At 31.9% G+C, this 25227-nt stretch overlaps 1 protein-coding gene across 2 annotated transcripts in view; it reads right to left on the reverse strand.

Annotated features, from left to right (window-relative positions):
* LOC114325575 (class A basic helix-loop-helix protein 15-like) overlaps positions 1–25227 on the reverse strand; it is a 313876-nt gene that overhangs the window by 139468 nt on the left and 149181 nt on the right. The gene's annotated exons all lie outside the window — the stretch shown is intronic.

The raw sequence follows: 25227 nt of genomic DNA on the forward strand, positions 1-25227 counted from the left end.
TAGAAGACTTTAAAATGATATTGCCAATATTGATGAGTTGCGTTTCTGGGACGACTTTACTAAAAGATAGTTCATTCGATTACATGAAATCAACCCCAACTCAAGAATATCCGCCACAAAAAAATCATAGCATGTGATCTGTCTTTAAAAAGACAACAAATTCAACGATGGCAGTAAAATTCTCGCGCTAGAGATTCCATAGTAAATCACGAGGGAAAACCAGGAAAAAACCTCGTGATGCTATCCCGACATCGTAAGTATTTGGGCTTACATTTAGTTTACTCTCAAAACTAATACCAAATTCTGACTATAATGTATGTATGCTATATTAAATTATAAATAATATTAATAATACAGAGATATTATATAAATAAAACTAAAATATAAAATATGTACTAACTCGATATGTTAATGACTTACTAATCGTGGTATTTTCTTTCTATTGACTTCCTCTTTTAGTATGGGTAACCACATCCTACTGCATTCTACCGAGGAATTTGCGACACAATTGTTTTCATTTAGCATAATTAGAGCCGCTTCTTTGATTTTTCTCTTTTTACTATCTGTTTCTTTCAGGACTATACTTGAATCTCTCCACTGAACTCTATGTTCATTATCCCATGCGTGTTGACATATTTGAGATCTATCAAATTCTCTATTTTTAATATAAGATTGATGTTCACTTATTCTAACGATTAATGGTCTTGATGTTTCACCTAAATAAAATTGTTCGCATGCACAAGGTATTTTGTAAATGCAATTCTTTGTTCTTTCTTGTTCATTGTTAGGTTTAGTTTTAGATAGAATAGATCTCAATGTGTTTGTTGTCTTGAATGTTGTTGAAATGTTGAATTTATTTCCTATTGTTTTAAGTTTCTCGGATAGTCCTTTTATATATGGTATTGATATTTTCCTCGTATTATTTCTTGTGGATGTTATAGGATCCCGTTCTACGTTGTTCTGTTCCATTCGACCCAATCTTGACAATTCCTTATTTATAAACGATAAAGGATAATCATTTTATAATAAAACAGATGTTAACAAAATTGATTTCATGTAATCGAATGAACTATCTTTTAGTAAAGTCGTCCCAGGAACGCAACTCATCAATATTGGCAATATCATTTTAAAGTCGTCTACTTTAAAATGTATAATACGTGTCTGAATTGCCGATATAAATGAGTCAGATTAAATAAATTATTAGAAGAATTTTTTACTAAGCAACAACATTTTTGTTTATTTAGTATTATTTTGTATTTTGACAACGACACCCGACTTGGGCGTCGAAACGTTAATAAAATCATTTTTAGGTAAAATTGTGGCTTATTTCCCATTTGAATATACTTGATTATAAAAATGCCACAAGAAAATAACTTCAGAACAATATTATTTTGTATTTTGACAACGACACCCGACTTGGGCGTCGAAACGTCAATAAATTCATTTTTTTTTTGGTAAAATTTTGGCTTATTTTACATTTAAAATAGTTCATTATAAAAATGCCACAAGGAAACAGCTTCAGAACAACAATAAAAAATACGTGCCCAATATTTTTCAAAAATCTATCGAATTATACCAAACACGACGCCCCACGGTGAGGGGTGGAGGGCAAATTTACAATTTTAAATACGAACCCCGCGATATTTCGCGAAATGAACATCAGATCGAAAAACTGGAAAATAAATGTATCCATCTTGTAAAAGCCATCATCTTACCCTTTTTAAAATCGCAAAAACCAAGTCTAGAATCTGACTCTTATAGACCCATCAGCTTAACATGTTCATTGAGCAAGTTAATGGAGAAAATGGTTAACCACAGACTGATGTGGATGATGGACACATCTAATCACTTAATAACAGAACAAAATGGATTTCGACCTAATCGCTCTGGAATTGATAATATCTTGGACTTATAAAGTGACATTCACGAAGCGCTAGCCACAAAACAATCCTGTATTGCAATATTTTTTGATCTGAAACGAGCTTTTAACACTTGTTGGAAATTTGACATTATCAAAAAATTACAGTCCTGGAATATAGGCGGGAACTGTCTTAATTTTATTAAACATTTTTTGCAAAATAGGTCATTTCGAGTTAGGGTACATAATTCGTACTCTGAGGAATACGCTGGGGAATAGTAGTAGTAGAAGAAGGGGAAGAAGAAGAATATATCCTGTTTGAGTATAAATAGTTGTGATCATTCTAGAGTACTAGAGACTCCCTGTCGTTTTTTAGTGTATTTTATATAACGGTATATTTGCTTCTCAGTCAGGAAATTAACAGTTTTTTGCAGACCTTTTCAGCATGTCAAACTTGATTAATTGCATTAATTAATGACTATTATTAGCAACCCTCTATTCAAAATGTCCGCGTCCATCAGATGAGATTATTACTCCGATTGTGTAGGTGTCGAAAATGTAAAACTAAAATCTTATATAATAATAACAAGCATGGCATCGGCATCGTGTAGTAGTTTAAATGCTAATACTCCGCATGACATTAAATCGACATTAGCATATTTCAATGTAAAATCGATGCAGAGAGAATCGTTTCTCGCTTTAGCAGGTTAAATACGAGGGGATACAAACATTTTATAACTCTTTTTACAAAAGATATAGTTTGAAAATTTTAAATTTTTTTGGTATTTTAAATAAAATTATATAACCTCAAGAATACTCTCTGAAATTTTCAGATTGATCGGAAAAAAGTTACCGGACTTACAGCATGTTGAATATCCCTTGCTTTGCAGTAGCTTCGCGCTTGAGCGTAGTGAGAAACGCTGAACAGCTGTTCCCCTTCCCGTTTGTAAATTACTCCGCGGTTCAAAAACATATTACGGTGTGCATCACTTTACGATTTGACGAACAAAAAAGAAATTGAAAATGAAAGTTTAAACGCGTTTTGCTCAAAACTGCTTTTTTAAAGGCGATGGACAATGTAACTCAAAAACTACTTGACCGATCTACCTGAAATTTTGCACAAATTTTTTTAGACATTTCGTGAGGTAACGCTGTCGAGATGTTTTTTGCTTTCTTCTTCACGTGCCATATCAGAATTATCCGATATTGGCGATCACCATTGCGAAGGCTTCTCGATCTTCTGCAATGTGGAATAATTGTCCTGCATTTGATATCTGAGTCCATTCACGAATGGTTTTTGACTAAGAAACTTGTTTTATTTCTACACCTCTACGGCCCTCTATTTTGCCTTTAAGGATCAGTTGTAATATTTTATATCGACTTCCCCTCACTATATGTCTCAGATAAGACATTTTTCGATGTTTAACATCCTTTAGCAGTTCTCTCTCTTTATTGACCCTCCTGAGTACTTTAGTACCTTAGTAGTTGTTTGCTTTATGTTTATTTTTTTGTTTAATAATAATAAATATATCAATTTTCATTCTTTTTTTACTAAAAATATCGATATTTTGATTTTTGAGTGATACCAAAAACTCAAAAATCGTTAAAACTAAAAAAGTCGAGAGCGTCACCTCGAGAAACTCATAAAAGCTAATAAAATTTTTTTGAATATATTCTTTCACATGATTCAATGACGAGTTCTGATATCCACCGCAAAAAAATAATTTTTTGAAGGTGTTTGTTGCCGTAGAAATTTGCCACCGTTCGTCTCTGGCGTTTCTTAAGAATGTTTTGCCTGGAGATTTGTTTGAATATTCTTTGACTTGTACTCTATATTATGTTTATTTCATTTAAAATAAAATAAATCTACTATAGTTTCAAAAAAAATTCACCAAAAATGTCATTGACAGATTGATTTAAAACCATATTCCCCCTTAAACAGTGTCCATCGCTCTCTATCCTCTGCAACTCTGAAGCAAATATTTACTAGAGCTCCGACCTCTTTCGTAGTCCACATACCTTATTGGTAATCTTCCTGGGGTTCTCACTCCTTCAATATCAGCTTATAGCACCCATCTCTGCTCACCACATGACCAAAGTAAGCGGTGTTTCTTTCGATCACAGTGTTTGGAAGCCTACTTCTTGAGGAAGTTCTTGAGGGTAGATACTTGCCCATATACTTGTTAACCTATGCATCATTTACCGTCTATCCAATCAAATTCCCATTAGCTTCATTTGAGCAATAAATCATGTTATTGAAGACTATACAAATAACTCCTGGTAGCGGCATATAAGTACAACACGTTTACATTGCATAATCACAGACCACATACATTTGCATTTGTTTGCGAGTATGTGTGCATACATACATGTATTTGTCTGTGGTTTTAATTTATATACAGCTCGTCCAATATACATACCGTTGCACGTCATCTTGTATCCGTTGACCTGAAGATGCTCTGCATATTATAGAGAGCGAAACCGGTCGTTGGAAGTTAAACAATAATTAATGATTGCTAGTAGGTCTGTTTTTTACTTGATTCATTCTGGATATCTTTTATATTAGTTTTATTTTACTTCTCATTGATGATATTAGCGATACTGATGAAAAACTTTCCAGATCCTGTCAAATAATGCACTAAATAAGCAATGTGTAGAAGAATGGTTTGTCTGAAGCTCTTACAACCTTAATATTCAACACTATTACTATTCCTTTGTTGTTCGAGTTTTACAAAATATCAATCGTTGGTATGTCCCCCGTAAGACTAAAACATATCCTATACTGCCAACAATAGTAAAAGCGGATTTGTTTCTCAACATCCTGGTTAGCTGGCTGATATCTATGCGTATTGTTTATGCATTTGAAATCGCAAAATCGCAAGAAAATCAGATATTTAAAGAATTTTAGTTGCGGCATTATAAAATTTAATTTTTATTTTGTTGCCTGACTCATTTAAATATTCAAATATGGAGAAACATTTTGTAATATACGATAGGTAGTAAAATATATACGGTAAAATATTTATGTGAACTGACTAATAATCTTAGATACGTCGACGACACTGTTATCTTATGCGAGGGGCTCCAGGGGCTTCAGGAGGTATTGGATTGCGTAAACATAGTAGGAATAGAAATTGGTCTAAAAATCAATGCTTCTAAGACAAAATGTATGATACTTAGTCACTAACCTCAACATAGTGCTTCCCTACAAATAGATTAAAAAAATAACGAGAGAGCTGCCCACTTGAAATATTTGGGATGCTGTTACAGACCAACAAGATCCAAGTAAAAAGATCAAATATAGAAATTAAAGTATCTCGTACAACGTTTCTAAAAATGAAAACAAAGTTTTCAATCTAATAGCACATAAGATAACATTAAAAATATTACTCTACATCCCACCAGATTGAAAACAATGAGAACCGTCTCTGGTTACACCTCCGAGGTTTCTAACATTTTCAAGCCATAACGGATGCTGAGCCTAAAGAAGATGAGGGAATTTTACAATTTATAATTCACATCGCATCTGCTCAGCGCGGTAAAGTTCTAACGAGAATGGTTCCCTTCGTAACTACTCCAATCAGAGTAAACATGTAAATCAAAAATTAATAACCATTTTCAATTTCGTTGCAACACGAAACTACAGCCGCATCATATTCTAGTTCAATCAGAGAGTGCAGCAAGCACCTCTACAGGTTTCGAAACTTATTAGTCTCTTATCAGGAGGCACATATGTTACGGGTTATGTTATGGATTGCAGTTATGTATACAGTTACGGATTGCAACGAACGAAATAAATTGCAGGGATTAAAATTTTAGAAGCCTCGGAGGTGTAACCAGAGATGGTTCCCATTGTTTTCAATCTGGTGGGATGTAGAGTAATATTTTTAATGTTATTTTATGTGCTATAAGATTGAAAACTTCATTTCATGCCATTTCGTTCGTTGCAATCTGTAACTGCACGCCGGGATTTATCCTGGTTGGGTCAGAGAGAGCAGCATATGTGCCTCCTGATGAGAAACTAATAAGTTTCGAAACCGGTAGAGGTGCTTGCTGCACTCTCTGATTGAACTAGGATATGATGCGGTTGTAGTTTCGTGTTGCAACGAAATTAAAAATGGTTATTCATTTTTGAACTATTTCTTCTGTAACCACAGCACTTAAAATTGCGTCAAAAAAATTATAAAATGACCTATTTACTCAGTGGGTGTTGTTATACCACTAAGACCTGAACTCTGAAGGCTGATATTATTAATCAAATAGAGGCATTTCAGATGTATTTGCATAGAAGAATGCTCAGAATACTCTGGCAGTAAGGCAGACCGCAGACCAATAAAGCTATGTCATGAAACCGATAATGGTCGTAGATAGAGTAAATAATGATCCATCGCAAATAGAACATGGCGAATTTCCAAGTAGTAGGCAGATTTGTATACTTGGGCTCCCTGATAACCAATAATGGCGGTAGCTCCTCAGAAATCAAGCAGAGACTAGTAATAGTGCGAACCGCAACACCTTATTTAATTTAAATATATGGAAAGACCGAACAATAACAATGAATACTAAGCTCAAGTTAATCAATACCCTTATTTTCCCATTGATCGATACGCAGTTGAAATATGGACTCTCAAAAGAAAAAAAGATCTTCCCCTTGAAAATAAATTGACAGATTTTCAACGAAAACTTTTCGTTTATAAATTCGCAAAGTTTGTGCGTTAGTGCGTTGCCGCTCATTCAATACTTAGAGCAGATTTATCGATGGATTCTTATGTAGTTTTGTCTTCTGAATCCAAATCTGAAAACGGCATTTCGATATCTCTAACCGTCTTTGAGATAACCGACCTCAAAGTCTAAAATGTGACTTCACAATCCTTTTATTTTCTGCCGACACACTAAAAGTCAGCTGAAATCGTTGCTAGTAAGCAGGCTAGTTTTTGAAGTTATACTTCTTTAGGCGCTTTGGGAGTAAATTTATATGTGCGCGAATTCATCAAAAGTCTTGGTCCTGAGCGCAGCTCAAACGTCATACGGGCTTTGATTGGGTAATTACAATGACCTGTCAACAATAATTGTTCAATATGTCGGTTATGGGTAAACAAATGTTGTGTATATTAGTTTTTATTGTTGTGATAGCAGAGAAAAAAGTAAGTTTATAATATTGTAGTCACTTTTTAAATAGTTTTTAAAAGCAACAGGTACGTAATTATTGTAAAAAAATTACATAGGTACATACCTATTTGGAAAATATATGTACATATACACCTATGAGTGTTTGTAGTTTAGGTTAGTCGTAGTTTAGTTTAGTCGTAGTTTAGGTTAGTCGTAGTTTAATTTAGTCGTAGTTTAGTTTAGTCATAGTTTGGTTTAGTCGTAGTTTAGTTTAGTCGTAGTTTAGTTTAGTCGTAGTTTAGTTTAGTCGTAGTTTAGTTTAGTCGTAGTCGTTTAGTCTACATTAAAATAAAAAAAAACTGTCAAACAGTAAAACGTTCAGTTGGCTTATCTTCGCACATGACAGGTACGTGTAAGTGGCTAAGTGAGTAGAGGCTTCGACTACAAATACTAAGCACCCGAATAAACGTGGGTTCGAATCCCAATGCAAGTTTTTTTTTAATTTTTTTATACATTTTATGATTGTAAGAATATTCGTTATATTTTTTTTTTCAGGAAAAGCGTATTTAGTTAAAATTTTTGCGAACAATTATTGTTCAGAAATCATTTTTTTGTGGCATTTTTCAATTTGTTTGTGTGTGTTTTATTTTTTTATTTTTTTTATTTTTGGTATTGTTTTAATAAAAATTTTTGGAAAGTTGTAGGTAAGTATTAAAATTAGTTTAATATTTAAATAAAATATAAATAAACTGTTTAAAGTACATATTAATTTCGTTGGAATCATATAATAGAAGTATAACTTCTTACGTGCGTACAAAGTACACACGCATTCTTTTTTTTTAATCTGAATTTGTTAAAAAAGCATAGGTTATTTACATTTGAGTTTGACACTTCGTGAATGTCAAACTAAATTTTAAATTAAGTATTATTAAAATATTAATAACATTTGATAGGGAATTTAATTATTATATAAAATAAATAAGATGTTCAAAAATACAATTTGGGTATATTTTGAAAGCAATAATTTATTAACAACTTTAAAAAGGTTTATACGAGTGTACGGCCTCCCCTTTAATGGGAGTACCTAATGATAAATTATGTACTATTCCATTTGAACTGACACAAGTGATTTAAGTAGGTAATTTTTTTGTTTTTTGCCAATTTTGCCAAAATTGGCAAAATTACTAATTATTTAGTAATTACTTTTTTTTTGTCAAATTGGCAAAATTACTGACTAAAATCACTAGCCAGTTGGGTCTGAGTTTAGCGAACCGAATATATTAAATGTTGTTTTAAATAAAAAATTATGGTCTGATAGGTGCAATTACATCCTTCTAATGATCTAATGGAAAAAAATATTTGAAGATTTTTCTCAAATTATGGATACAAACAACATTTTCATTTATAATTCTTTCATTTTTAATTTTACGAAGAAAAGTTATTCTTCATAAAATGCCCTTCATGGTCTAATATTTATGATGCAACTATCATATATCAAATTTTATACGTGGTATATAAAAAATATGAATTTCCATCAAGAGTAAAGTACCTTTATAGTTTACAACAATTAAATTAGAAAGATATAATTGTACATTAAAATATAATTTTTAATTCTAAACAACTTTTCATAATAGAAATTTTCCATGCTATGAATTAAAATACGTAAATAAACAAAGTTTTCGTTATGATAATGCTCGCATTTTCAGCTAGTTGAATATTCAATTGAAAATATCAACGGTAGGAAGCTTTTAGATCAGGGGTGGGCAAACTTTTTTTAGTAAGGGCCACAAAATGTTTCTAGTCTATTACAGAGGGCCGCAATATTTATTACCTTAACACATGTTTTCGAATTTTTAACTTTTTACTAATTTTGCTTAAGGAGGGGGAGGGGTATGGTTTGAAATTATCATTTCAAGCACCTTTTTTGAATTCTGTTTGAAAGTATGGTAGAATTATTTTATTTTTAACTTAAATAACCATATTCAGTACAATTCAAAGTATACTCCAAACAAATTTCAAGACCAAATATTGAAAAATAAGCCAAAGGTGGCAAATTTTTACCAACATCCAAATTTTGCAGTAGACATCAGAACTCGTCAATGGATCATATGAAACAAAAAAATCAAAGATATTTTATTAGCTTATGAGTCTTTCTTATGAGTTTTGACGATTTTTGAGTTTTTGATATCACTATTTTGAAGTCAAAATACCGAAATTTTTTGTAAAAAATGGTGAAAATCAACATACTTGTTATTGTTAAACAAAAAATAAGCAAGAAACAAAAAATATCTTGACAGAGTTAGCTTACGAAAATACATGAAACATTTCAGGTGGATCTGTAAAGTAGCCTTTGAGTTTCAATGTCCACTGCCTTTGAAAAAAGCAGTTTTGAGAAAAACACGTTTAGTTTTGCCAACTTTTATTTTCAATTTCTTGTCTATCAAATCGTAAAGTGATGCACACCGAAATATGTTTTTGGATAGCAGAGTAATTTACAAAAGGAAAGGGAACAACTGTTGAACGGTTCTCACTACACTCAAGCTGCCGCAAAGCGGGTCAAAGGTTGGGATATTACACATGCTGTATTCCTGGTAATTTTCCTACGGGCAAACTGAAATTTTCACAGAGTATTCTTGAAGTTATGTTCTTTCACATAAAATAATAAAAGAATCGAACTTTTCAAAATTTTCAAACCATACCTCTTCTCCCTAAATAATACTTATTTATACACTTATTTAAGCATGTTATTTCCCTGATTTATATATGAGTATATAATTTATTTATTTTTAGTTTATCTATGAACCTATGTCTTTTTTCACTAATATTGTTCTGAAGCGATTTCCTTGTTGCATCTTATGCAATTTGCTGTTTTATTTGAGAATATGCCACAATTTAAGTTTGAAATTAAGTTTACTTGACCTTTCGATTTCCCTTCGATTGATCTTGATTTCCTTCATTATTTTTGTTTTCTGTGAAATAATTAAATAATAAAAAGATATTAAAAAAAAATGTTCTTCATAAATTCTAAAATTATTTTCTGGTACATTATTTAATGATTTTATTGAGGGAAATAATTGAAGCAATTATTTCTTTTTTATATGGTCAATGAACAGTTTGAGTTTCATTTTAAAAATTTCATTTTGCGTTCAAAACTTGTAAATTTAGCAAGTCTCTAGCAGTTTTTCATTTCTCAAAAATATCAATTTCCTCCCCTAATTCACACCATCTGCATCTTTTAAGAACCTTTTCGAAACTTAACCATCGAAGATGCTTGTGGTATAAGATATCAGTATGTTCCGTTTCTAACTCTTCCAAAAATGCTATGAATGCATGATGATTTAATCCTCTTGAACGAATAAAATTATCAGTAGTAATTGCACAAAAGCTCTGAAATTATTGAATTTTTCCCGAGTGACACTTTGACAGTTTTAATTTCACGAGCCGAAGGCGAGTGAAATTATGTCAAAGTGTCACGAGAGCAAAAATTCTATATTAATTTCAGAGGTCGAGTGCAATTTGTTGCGATTATTTCATGAATAAAACTGTTCAAAACCAAAATTTTATTGTAATTTATTTATGTAAGTACCATTAAACACACAGTTTTTATAAACATTTGACGATTGAAAGTCATCACTTTTATAATTTTTAAAACATTAATTGTCATTAATGTCACTGAATGTATTTTTTCGTAGCAACTAAGGGCATCTGACGTAATATACTTAACGACGGGAGATTATCAAAAATTATCGATTTAATTCAGATTTCTGTAGCTTTCTATTGGTCAGAATCTCCTATGAATGAAATAAACAATATTAGTTATAATTGAAACGACGTTATCTACTTTCAAAAAATTTTGCATGATACCTGTTCTGAAAATTGTTCATGAATGTTATCTTTAAGTTTTCTCAACATTACAATATTTGCTTCTCTTAAATTTGGTGCTCCGTCAGTTATTACACTTTTTAGGTGGTTGCGGGTTAATTTAAAATTTTCCAAACAATTTCTGATTACTTCAAAAATATCGTTTCCATTTGTTGAAATTTCATGGATTTCATTGAGGGAGAGAACAAAATTATGTACCGGAAACACAAAAAATTGCCCGCGTTATGTTGAAAATTGCGGAAAAATCACACGCTGCGAAAGGGTTAATTCATAGCTGCATTATCACTATTTAATTATTAATATTAGCAATAATTGAAAAAATCTTTAAATGAAAATACATAATTCACTTTTTTCCGCGGGCCGCAAAATATACCCAAAGGGCCGCATGCGGCCCACGGGCCGCACTTTGCCCACCCCTGTTTTAGATTGACTTCTTCTTCTTCTTCTTAGCCTTCTATCGACCATTTTTGGACATAGGCTTCTCGCAACTATTTCCATCGATCTCTAGTCTGGGCAACATGCTTTCAGTTTACTCCGGCTATTCTCTTTATATCACCTACCTATCTCATTTAAGGTCTTCTTCTTGGTGGTCTACCTTTGTAAGGTCTCCAATGTTGTATTGTGGCTTGCGACGTTTCAACGTTGGTATTTTTGTCTAGTAGTGTGGTCTGCGAAGCTCTATTTGAGTTTGCCAATTTTTATTGTGATATCTATTTTTAAACGCTTTTTTTTACTTCAGTAGTTTGCATCAAATCTTTAGACGTTAATTTGAATAACTTTTCTTCAATGCAAATGAATGAAAATTTGCAGACATATACATTCGCGGGAACAATACACGAATAGTGAATAAAATATTTTTTTGTATGTTTATTAATTGTTTAAATAAAAAAAACGATTTTAATGGAAAATGCTTAAATTCTCTTGTTTTTTACAATGTAGAAACTTGAAACTTTTACGGCTTGTAGCTAATGATATGAACTATACATAATTTTACTTTTTACGTTAATTGTTTACGTTATGCTTCATAAATAAACAATAAAGTTTCAAATTTTGAACGCTCATATATTTGTTTATATATAAATCGGCGTTTATTCGTGTCAAATTTCAATACGATACGAAACAAAACTTCAACCAAAACTCGAATTAAAAAAATTCGTGTTTTTATCGTAGTCTTAGAAAAACCACCGGTAGAGACGTTTTATGCTACAATTAACATTAGAATTCGTTTTGTCGTATTAATTAATTAAACGCTTTTCTTTAGTTCAATCGTTTCGGTCAAATCTTTGGACGTTAATTTGACTGCCTTTTCTTCAGTGCAAATGACTAAAAATTTGCAGACATATGCATTCGCGGGAACAATACACGAATAGTCAATACAATTTTTTTTATTGGAAACTAAAAATGGTTATACATTTTTAAAAATTTTTTTGTTCATTAATTGTTTAAACAAAAAAACGATTTTAACGGAAAATGCATAAATTTTTTTTTATAATGAAGAAACTTGAAACTTTTACAGATTATAGCTAATTATATGAACTGTACATAATTACACTTTTTACGTTAATTGTTTACGTTATGCTTCATAAATCAACAATAAACTTTTAATTTTTTTGCCGATTGCGACTACTTTTCATGTTTGTACACCATATGTGCTATACATATTTTAATAAACATGGCAATATATTTTAACGTTTGAAAAGTGTAAGACTAAAAAGTAAAAATTAAAAAAATATGAAAAAAATATTTTTTTCTACAACCGTGTTAAAAATGCAATTTTTAGCACTCCATACGAGCGTTAAAAATGCTACTTAGAGGCACTAGTACTTTAAAATGTTTATGGCACTGCAATTCGTATTGACCGTATAGGCAATTTTGATGTAATGTCAAAAAAATATAAAAAAGAATGTGTGTGTACTTTGTACGCACGTAAGAAGTTATACTTCTATTATATGATTTCAACGAAATCAATATACTTTAAACAGTTTCTCTACTACTTTCCAAAAATTTTTATTAAAACAATACCAAAAATTAAAAAAATAAAAGAATAAAACACATTGAAAAATGCCACAAATGATTTCTGAACAATAATTGTTGCCAAAAATTTTAATTAAATACATATTTTCTGAAAAAAATTATATAATAATATACTTATATTCATAAAATCTATAAAAAAAAATAACAACTTGCTTGGGGCTTGAACCCACTTCACGTCTACCGCACCGTACGAGACTTGAAGCGATTTCCCACTACACCACATTCGCGTATACGTCATGTGGGAATATACACAACCTAAACGTTTACACCATAAACTTTTTGACATTTTGTTTATTTATATGAATCAAATTATTAGTTTGATTTTTGTCGAATGAAAATACAACAAAATATACAGTAAGAAAACGATATATTAGATGAAGATTTGTAGAAAGTTTGTTCGTAATCAGATTATGTAAATTAAAGCATTGCCTACTAATAGGTAACTACATTATTTTTTTTTTACATTTTCCAAATAGATAGGTATGAAGATAATTTTTTATTGGAATACAACTGAAACATTTAGAATTACGTACCTGCGACTTTTCAAAACTATTTAAAAAGTCACTATAATTATAAATTTGATTTTATTTCTGTCCTCACAACAATAAAAACTAATATATACAATATTTTTGTTTACCGATAATTTCCATATTGAACAATTATTGACAGATCATTTCAACACCCAATCAGAGCCCGTATAACGACTAGTACCATACTGTCGGTGTGCGCATGCGCGCAGATCAATAAAATTTCACTATCAATGAAATCGCGCCTAAAGAAGTATAACTTCAAAAATGGAATGTGAGTCAAGTTCAAGTAAAAGTTTTTGTAGATATTGTGCTGTAATTACGTTTGTATAAAAAATATTGTATGATATGCGTGTTAAAAAGTACATTTTTAAGGCACTCACATGAATTTCAGAACTCGCTATCGCTCATTCTGCAAACTTTCACGTGCCTTAAACGTGTACTTTTAACACTTATATTATAAATAACTATTAATACACGATTTTATTTAGTTACGAGTGACTAAAATTAAACATATTATAAAAAAATCAACTAAAAAGCAAAAAATAAAAAAAAAATTGAAAAAATCGAACACATTCGTTACAGAAAAGCGTGGTGCGAAAACCGTTTATTCGATGAAGACGCGCCACGCTTTTCTTTGACGAATGTGTTAGATTTTTTCAATTTCTTTTTTTTTTGATCTTACGCAGTCATTTCTCTTTTTATCTGAGAGTCATACACCTAACATTGCTCTCTCCATTGCTCTTTTGGTCGTGGCTAGTTTATTCGTATTGGCCATGGTTAGGGCCCAGGTTTGACATCCCTATGTCATGATAGGAAGGATACACTGGTTGAACACTTTGTTCCTCAAGTATTTTGCGGTTCCTGAGTATCCAACTAAGTTTTCCAGACTGCCCATACCAGTCTTGCTCTTCAAGTGATTTCCGCTATTTGGTTATGTTTGTCAAGTTTCAGAATTTGGCCTAGGTAGATATATTCATGAACTTGTTCTATCTTACTTCCATTTACAGTTATACATCAAGGGTCGTCTGTTCAAATTGACATTTCGTATAATTAGGTATATGGATAACAAATAGACAATTTGAACAGTTCTTTGAAACTTTAAAAACACAAACTACTAATAGATATTCGTCACAATCCAGCAAATATAACTTATTTATTTACTTCAAAGATAAAAACTTACAAAGAGTAGGTACTTTTATAGCTACTCATTTATACAGAATATGTATTATGTTTTGTTTAATGTGCAAAAAGTGAGTCAACAATTAAAAACACGTTTTTATTATCTCTGCAGGGATTTCATTCCGTTCTAACACTAAAATACAGAACGATAATTGGTTCAGTGTTATTTCCAGGTTTTCACTCTTGGGTGAAATTTTAAATATTACGTTTCTGGCGTTATTCAAAGCACCAATTCAACATTTTTCATTCTACGCAATCTAACTATTCTAAAAAATATTAGATTTTTGATGTTGAAAATAGCTAACGACGCTATTTATCTAGCTGGTGAATAGTTTTGATTGATATGTATATTATTTTCCTGAGCAATCTATCGATCGTCATCTTCTTGATATGATTATACTTATTATAATATGTAATATATGTACATATACATCATCTTGTGTTCTCTTATTAATTCTAGAATATTAGGATATTTATTATATTTTATCAAAGCAAACACAAGATTATATAGATTAGTCAAATTAAATTTATGTGCCCTTTATTTTCTTCTAGTTACATAACCGTTATTGATACTTGGATGTTGGCTACCTTATTGATGCTGTATTCGATTTACCGTCCATTGTCTTAAGCTAATAGGTAAGAGATAAGGTCCTTTTTCTTTTATTGTCACGTTTCCTTGAATCTTTCCCAGTATGACAACATGCAAAAACTCATATATTTCAGGATATCTGATAATGTGACCGAAGTATTTCATCTTGTGCATTTTTATTAGAAATCGCATTTCTTAGACCCATCTTCTACATCTCGCCGACAATTGATCCAATAGTCCCGAATCCTTGTCAGTGTTCTTTTCACTCCAAAATGTCCTCCTGAAAGGCTACTTGAATTACTTGCAATACACTTTTAGGGTTTTATTTTGTCAGTACTAATTGTTAAATTGTACATACCCCATCGGGATTTTTGCATTTTTGGAGTAATAGTAGACCATTGGAAAGATACACGGATTCCCATTGAGCTCTGAAAATTCATCATTTTCCAAGTTAATTTACTTTAAAATTTTTTTTTACATACAATATAAGTATTGTATAATATAATATAAAATATGTACGTAAATTTAAATAGACTATTTATTTTATGAGCTGTTTAGTTGTCCTTAACTGTCTTTGTATAACCTTAAACTACAGTTATTTTCATTTGGTTTACACCTAGAATTCGTATAAACTCACGACCGTTGTCCGTTGTCCTTTCGATACTGTATATCATGCTCGTTTTTTATTTTGTTTACTAATCCACTTAGTTTAGGCGTTGTCCAATGCATTCGAATAAGCATTCTTCGAATTCTTCGAATGTTTGTGTATGTATGTTTGAACAGTGATTTATATAAGTGCCCGAGTACAAGGATTATTTGTGGGTCACAGTATCAACACTTGTCCTTGCTGTCTTAATTGTTTTTGGTTTAATAATTATTTTATTGGTATTTCCGAAAATGGAATTGCAAAGCGACAAGTAGACCAATTTAATAAGAAAACTGTTTAAATTAAATGAGCGACTGGAACAGTAACAGATTGAGGCAAATTTTATTGTTAATATTTTCATGAAATACTACAAAATATTAAATTCTGACTTTAATATAACCATGTACAGCATAGATACTATTTACAAAAACAAAATCACATAATTGCCCAAATTATTAGAAATTAACAGTAAAATCAAATTTAATTAAAAAACAATATTTTGCAATAAAACAATCCAAATATTCTTATCGTAAGCTAAGAGAAGAAGGATTGAACTTGAATTTAGGTACTTGATGATTTCAAAAATAAAATTTTTTAAATGTTTTTGAGCCTGGAAAATTTGTTTACGAAAATTGTTTAGATAAATTAAGACCGCTTAGGATCTCTTGAACCTTCTATTTATCTATTCTCCTTCATTTGTCCAAGGTTGAAAGTAGGCCGCCCCTTATTTTTCCACTCTTCTCGGTTCAATCCTAATCCTGTCCATCTGGTCCCTGTGTATCTTTTTAGGTCATCCGACCATCTCATCTGTGGTCTGCTCTTCCTCTTTTATGGTCCCATGATCTCCAGTGGGTTATCGCTTCATTCCATCTTCCGTCTCTTTGTCTGCTGTTGTGTTCTGGAAATTTCATTTGAGAGTAGCTGCAGGTTTGTTTACGTCTTTCACTTTGGTTTTATTTCTGATCCATGTATTTTTCTTTTTATCGCTTAGCTTGATACCCAGCATCTGCCTTTCCATTGCCCTTTGAATTTTTTCCATCTTTTCCATATTTTTCTTTGTGAAGGTACATCTTCATATGTAAGTACTTTTCTGGGTTTTCGGCAAATAGCTCATTTTTACGAATGTCCCCCTTATTGTGGGGTATACTGCAAAAAATCTCATGTAAATATTTTTTGGAACACAACCGAACTTTTTTTCTTGTCAATATGTTAAAAATAGTTTTAACAAATCATATTTTTTATTTATATTACAATATTGGAAATGTTTTCGTCCTTACACAACACTTTATCTGTTACCAAAATTTTCTTTCTGTTAATTTTATATGAATATTTACTTGACCTCTTATCTACCAAACAAATACTAATTTCTTTGTGGGATGTCGTTAAAAAATAATAAGCTGATATCATAACAGGCTTCACCAGCCCACTCATAACATCTATTTTGAGTTTTAAGATATATAATATTAATGACTTATAATTAGAAAATCATTTGTTCAGTTCAAAAAATTTGAAAGTTATATTTATCGTATTTTCTGAGATTTTTCGTTGTTTTTAAGTGATAATTGATTTCAAATTTGGACCTTAATCCCGCTTGTTAACTTGTGTGCTCAATCTTTAATTTTTTATCTAATCTCGTTTTTCTTACTTTCTGTGAAACGTTTGTATACATGTCAGTTTTTTACTCATTTTAATAGAGAAAAATTGTTATGCCTGTATTCTATTTTAGTTGGAATATTTTACTTATAAATATAATTTGGATTCTTCTCGATTAGTTTGCGTGCTTTGTTCATTGCTTATATCTATATCTTCAACTTGGGGTCCTTTAATGTTGGATTTTCTTTTTCAGTATTTGCTGCATTTCTCTTTCTCCTATTCTTCTTCTTAAGATCCTGTGCATCCCTGTAATATGTTCCCTAAATAATCAAAAAGTTCCTTATCCTAAAGATTCCCTCTCAACTTTTCCTCGTTTCTACTCTTTCCATCTATTATACGACTTACTGTGTTAGATATTTCCTTCGTTCACTTTCATCTTGGTCTTTTTCGTTTACTGAAGTTCGGTACTATCAATTGCATGAGATTTTTAGTTGATTCATTTCGTCGATCCTTTGTATATTACCTTCTTTTTTAAGTGGTGGTCCGCAATCATCATAGCTATTTGGATTTTAGATACGACCTTTCTGAAAAGTTTATTTCATGTAAATCCATACATTCTCTCAGATTGCGCAGTCATGACATTTTACGTCTCCCTATGCTTCTTTTTCCTTCCATCTTTCTCTGCATAATGAGTTGGAGCAAGTTGTATCTCTCTCCACGTGTAATATGTCTGAGATATTCCAATTTCCTTGTTTGATGGTATTTAAGATTTCCATTTCTTTATTCATCTTTCTTAGAATCTCTTTATTTATGACGTGTTCATTACGTGTACATTACCGTACTACATTAATTCCTTTCCATTCTATATCTGCTATCAGTAAACAGTTTATTCTTATCCGTTATGTCATCATCCTCTTTGAGTCTTTGCCGCGTTTACTATTGCCTTCCATGTTTGTCGGTCCTGTGCCACTAATTCCCATTGTCGCACTCCCATTTTCTCTAGATCTTCTTTGACTGCATCTTTCCACCTTTTTCTAGGCCGTCCTACAGACCTTCTTCCACCTGGCCTTTCCCAGAACACATTTTTTATACCATTGTCTATCCGTTATGTAACATATACATATATGTACGAATAATACAAAATGCAATATTAAAAATCTTAGAGTTTGCATTGCAAAGGGATTTTACCATATTGCTGAATTAACAGTCAACAAACATTGTGAAATGATTACCAGCCATAGATAAAAACAAATACTTTACTTAGTACTAAAATATCAATTAGGTATTCGTTTTTATTTACTACATTCCTTGAAAAATAACACGGGTATTTCCGATGGTTTACATTTTATTATTCAATCGTTTGCTTAATAATACCAATTTGTTATATAAATCAGTCGGATATTGTTAAAAATAATTACTTAGCACTGAATTTGTAATTGATAGGCTATCTCCAAAACAAAACAATCTCTTTTTTTTTTAGAAAACGACAACGGATGCGTAAAACCCAATTAATATCAATATTATACAAGTCTGTGCCACAACATAGAAACGAAAGATACCAATTTCTGCAAACCTTAATTGAAGGAAAGGACGAAGGAAGAAGTGGAGTGGGCAGGAGGAAAATGTTATGGCTCCGTAATGTCAAACAATGAACAAGGCTAAGAAATATGTATAAGATACCTAATACACACTTCAAGGGATAGACAAAAATGGTCAAACGTGATCGCGAACATCCATTAGTGGATTCTATAAGAAGAAGAATGCTACAACAACCGATAAACCCGATACTGAGATTGAACAGTTCCATAGAGATATATAAGTCTTAATGCAGCGCACGGAAAAACATGAAATGCGATAATAATGAGAGATCTCAATGCAAAAATGGGAAAACATCATTGGTGAAAATGGACTCGGACTACGGAATGAAAGAGGCGAGGCGATAGAATTCGGTACATCGTTTTCTATCCACCCATTCGTTTTCGTCAATAGCTCTATCTGCCATAGACTGTTCTATGCCTTTCTTCCATGTTTCTGTAGGCCTTCCTCTTCTTCTTCTATTTATGGGTGTGTAATTGAATGCTCTTTTTGGCCATCTTTCCTCTGACATCCTCATAACATGACCATACCGTAGCAATTTCTTTGTTTCTATTTGGTCAGCCGTGGAATATAAACTCTTTGTCCGTCGTCTTATTTCCTCATTTGGTACATGTTCTAATCTAGATACTCTGCATGCTCTACGTAAGTAATCCATTTCCGCTACTTCTATATTTTTTCTTTCCTTTCCTGTGAGTTGCCAACACTCTGCTCCATAAGTTATAATAGGTTCCACAATTGTTCTGTAGATTGTTAACTTTGTGTTCAGTTTCACCTTGTTAGACCATAGTAGACCATTTAAAATACGAGTTGCTTTCCTTCCTTGCTGTATCCTATGCTGTATGTCTCTTTTTGTAGTTCCTTCTTCTGATATTATGCTTCCTAAATATCTATATTCCTTACATTTCCTTATATTTCTTAACTCTAATTCCGGATCTTTTGTTTCCTCTCCTATTCTCAAATATTCCGTTTTCTCCATGTTCATACATAGGCCCCATTTTTCATATTCGATCTGTAACTTTCTTAGCATATAATCCATATCATGTTCATCGTTGGCAAGAATTACTTGGTCATCAGCAAAAAACAAAGTTGTTAAGCAGTTTTCTTCAGTCATTATTCCCATCCCAGCAACTGTTTTCCTCCATTGCTCCAGAGCTTTCTGGATGTATATTTTAAATAGTGTTGGCGATAAGCAGCACCCTTGCCTTAAACCTTTTGTAACAGGGAATAGTTTCGACATAGATTTTCCCTGTTTAATACAACTTTTCGGATTTTGATACATATTTTGAATTGCTCGCACATATGCTTCGCTTTTGCCTATCGTGGAAAAATAAAATAAGTCTCATAATATCTGGCTTGTTCACCAACAAGTTTTATTTGCAATTTTTCTCACAATACTTTTTCATAGATTGGACTTCTGCTAATATATCTGTCCTTAATTTTACCTTTTTTAACACTTCACTTATGCATTCGTTGTTTCTTTTTCTTGTTATGTGCTTAACATTCGCAGTTCTGTACATCAAAACTAGTCTTCTGGCAGTTATTTTTCAGCTTCGTTGGCCATATAATACCATATCGGCTGTTTATTTTTGTATCTTTTCATTGCTGCTTTACAATTAATATTGTATCAACTGTAGACTACAGACATATCAAATTCCATTGACCAATAAGTCTTCTGTCAACCATAATCAAATTAATAAACTCCAATCATTGTATTCCAGGACATATTAAAAAGCATTGGCTGTTCAATAAATACATAGGATATAACATAAAATAAAGTTTTGACAGGGTTTGGCATCCAGGTCTTAATATTGATAGAAGATTTAGAGTAAGATTAAAAAATGTAGTAACATCGATAAACCCTATAAATGTTCGTGTCACTCAAGAAATTGTCTGTGCTGCACTTCTGTATAACTTTCACACTATGTACAACGTATCTATCAACAAACATACAATGAATTCCAGTTATTTTTATCAATGATATGTCTATTCTAGATAATCTCTCAGTCGTTAAGAACATCCTACAAGTTTATCTAAAAAATCTTTAAACATGATTCCATAAACGGATAATAAACATCAAGAAGCAAGACAGTTCAAGTAACCTTCGCATTAAGAAAAAACACTCCTTTTATGTAAGATTATCTTAACACCAATTTGTGTTCATGTAATCAAAATTGAAGCCTATCTCAGCCAATCCTATATTGCTTTTATCTAGAGAAACCAGTCTAAATTATTTGGTTGGTGACAATGGCTATTTGGTACGCAAAGGTGTAACCAGGATGATCCTAAGGGGGGGGGGGAGGTTACAACTACTGGAGGGTCTCTAGGGGGTACGGAATAGTACTGGTGTTAAGTGTATGTATAGAGCTTAAAATACATCCTAGGGGGGGGGTACAACTACCAACCCCCCGGTTATGCCACTGTTAAGATGTTTCCGATCAAACGATACCCAAACGATACCCGACTTACGTGAAGAATGTTTTAACGGAAACAATCATCAAACACAGTGATAAACTAGAAAATCGTAATAATATTTTACTCCATCCAATTTTTTAACCACACAGCAATGAAAAAGGTCTAAGAAGGAAATAATGATGATCTGTCACAAGACTTATCGAACGACATTAACAATGATAATGATGACGTATGTATAAGAATCAAGACCCTACCTAAGATTCGGTTATAAAACCGGTGGAGATCAGGGTACTGAGAAGAATTACAGGAATACTTTGAGAGAAGTGAAGTAAAGACATTAGAAGAACAATTACAAGGTATAAACTAGTGGGCACCAAATAAAAAAACAGAAGAAAAGAAAAAGCTGCTGAAGAAGTATCAGCTGAGTAGATAAAAATATAAAGTGATATTCCATAGAAGTATCAGTCCATTAATCAACAAGCAAAATTGCTTATAGAGAAGAAAGGATAAGAAGAATCGTCTTGAAGGGCTAAACAGTGTCAGGTCATATGTTTTGAAAGTATTGGAACAAATCAAATAAAAATAGTAATACAAAGAAAGAAGAGGCATTAAAGGCCAAAAATTCAGATTAGATTATATTATAGAGAAAGTGGCAGGCCTCCAAAATGGCCCTCAAAAAATTTGAAATTTAATGACATGTATACAGTAAATAAATCCATTTCACAAAAAAAAAATAAACTCTAGAGGCCTTTGACAAAATAAGCAGAGAGGAAAGTGAATCAAATCACCATAATGGGAAATCCAGCACTTTGTTTTTGGCAATTGTCCTTCATGAGTTGATAATAATAATCGATTACCTAAATATAAATTAATGAGCCACGAAGTTAAGCAAGTAAATGGAAAATTTAAGAACGACAAAAATTTGTAGTCGGAAGAGATTGCGAAAAAAAGATGTTGTTACGTATAGATTTTTATGTCGTCGCTAAGACAAAAAATGATAGATTAGACGGCCTTACCTGAGAAAACGTCATCCATAAACAACCACCTAAGTATGACTTGCTCATTGTCATCAACATCAACTAAAATATGCACCTTGTAGCCAACATAAAATAAAAAATTATTAAGCCTCGTGGGTCTGCTAATCCCCGTTATTTAAATTCATCGAATCGCCAATAACCAGAAAATCATATTTTACTCCATCCACATTTTGGAACCACACGACAGATCAATGGAACAGATCTACGAAGGAAACAATGATTATCTACAGATGCGGAAGAATTATCGAACGACATTAACAATGATAATGATGACGTATGCATAAGATTGAAGACCCAATCTAAGATCCGGCTATAAAAAATGGTCAATCAGAACAGTGAGAAGAATTACAGGAATATTTTGAGAGAGAAGTGAAGTAAAAACATTGGAAGAAAATTTACTTACAAAAAAATAGAGTGACAACATTCCATGGAAGTATCAGTCCATCAATCAACAAGCAGAATTGCTTATAGAGAAGAAGAATAGTCACGAAGGGCTAAACAGTATCCAAATAAAACCTCCGGCCAAATGTTTTTAAAGTAATGGAACAAATCAAAATAAAAATACCAATAGAAAGAAAGAAAAGACATCAAAGGATTAAAATTGAACTGCAAAAGATTATCAGATGAGACTATATAAAGAAGGCAATTGGAATCCAAAATAACAGAAAATTTAAACACACTGACATGTAAAAAGTAAATACATTTCATAAAGAAAATAAACACCAGACATCTTTGAAAAAATATAAAGACAGGAAAGTTAATCAAATCATCACAACGGGAGATCCAGCACTTTGTTTTTGGCAATGTCCTTCATGGACTGATAATAATAATCGTTTACCTAAATATAAATTAATGAACTACGAAGTGAAGCAAATAAATGGAGAATTTAAAAAAATTTGTACTCGAGCTAAAAGATTGTCAAAAAGAAAGATTAATTGTTGTTATATATAGATATCTTTTAAGTCATCTCCAAAAGAAAAACTAACAGACTAAACGGCCTTACCTGAGAAAACGTCATCCATAAATAACCACCTTAGTATCACTTGCTCATTGTCATCAACATCAACTAAAATATGCACCTTGTAGCCAACTTAAAATAAAAAATTCTTGACCTAAGTCTCGTTGGTCTGGTAATCCCCGTTATTTAAGTTCATCGAATCGCCAATAACCAGAAAATCATATTTTACTCCATCCACTTTTTGAAACCATACGGCAGATCAATGAAACAGATCTACGAAGGAAACAATGATGATCTGTCCAGGCACAAGACTTATCGAACGACATTAACAATGATAATTATGATGACCTATGCATAAGATTGAAGACCCGACCTAAGATCCGGCTATAAAAAGTGATGTAGATCAGGACACTGGGAAGAATTACAGGAATACTTTGAGAGATAAGTGGAGTATAGACATTAGAAGAAAATTTACAAGTTTACAAAAAATATATAGAGTGACAACATTCCATAGAAGTATCAATCCATCAATCAACAGCCGAATTGCTTACAGAGAGGAAGAATAAGAAGAATCGTCATGAAGGGCTAAACAATATCCAAATAAAACCTGAGGCCTTATGTTTTTAAAGTATTGGAGCAAATCACAATAAAAATAACAATAGAAAGAAAGAAAAGACATTAAATGACTAAAATTGAACTGCAATAGATTATCAGATGAGATTATATAAAGAAGGCAATCGGAATCCGAAATAACTCTCAGAAAAGGTAAAGTTTTAATGTCATATATGGCAGTGGTGTCATGGAAAAATTAGCAGTGCCGGAACGCAGTGCCGGAACGGCGTTCCCGCACCATGACACCCCTGATATATGGAGTAAATAAATAAATTTCACAAATAAACACTAGAGAACTTTGAAAAAAAAACAAAAAAAAAGACAGGAAAGTCAATCAATCATAACGGGAAATCCAGCAATTTGTTTTTGACAATTGTCCTTCATGAGTTGATAATAATAATCGATTACCTAAATATAAAATAACGAGCAACGAAGTTAAGCAAGTAAATGGAAAATTTAAGAACGACAAAAATTTGTAGTCGAAAGAGATTACAAAAAAAAGATGTTGTTACGTATAGTTTTTTATGTCGTCGCTAAGACAAAAAATGATAGATTAGACGGCCTTACCTGAGAAAACGTCATCCATAAACAACCACCTTAGTATCACTTGCTCATTGTCATCAACATAAATTAAAATACAGTCGGAAAAATGAAAGAATACCCATGAACGAACATATAAAACCCGCTGTATTTTCCTGTCACCGTGTCACAAAGAAAATTGTCCATTGCAAGTACATGTAACAATAATTATTACATGTACTTGCGCTGGCCAATTTTTTGTGTGACACGGTGATAGGAAAATACAGCATGTTTTATATGTTCGTTCATAGGTATTCTTTCATTTTTCCTACTGTATGCACTTTGTAGCCAACAAATAAAAAATTCTTGACCTACGTCTCGTTTGTCTGCTAAATTAATCCCCGTTATTTAAGTTCATCGAATCGCCAATAACCAGAAAATTATATTTTACTCCATTCACTTTTTGGAACCACACGACAGATCAATGGAACAGATCTATGAAGGAAACAATGATTATCTACAGATGCGCAAGACTTATCGAACGGCATTAACAATGATAATGATGACGTATGCATAAGAATCAAGACCCAATCTAAGATCCGGCTATAAAAAATGGTGAAGATCAGAACAGTGAGAAGAATTACAGTAATACTTTGAGAGAGAAGTGAAATAA

This window comes from Diabrotica virgifera, chromosome 3 (genome assembly GCF_917563875.1).
Source record: "Diabrotica virgifera virgifera chromosome 3, PGI_DIABVI_V3a".
Lineage (NCBI taxonomy): Eukaryota > Metazoa > Arthropoda > Insecta > Coleoptera > Chrysomelidae > Diabrotica > Diabrotica virgifera.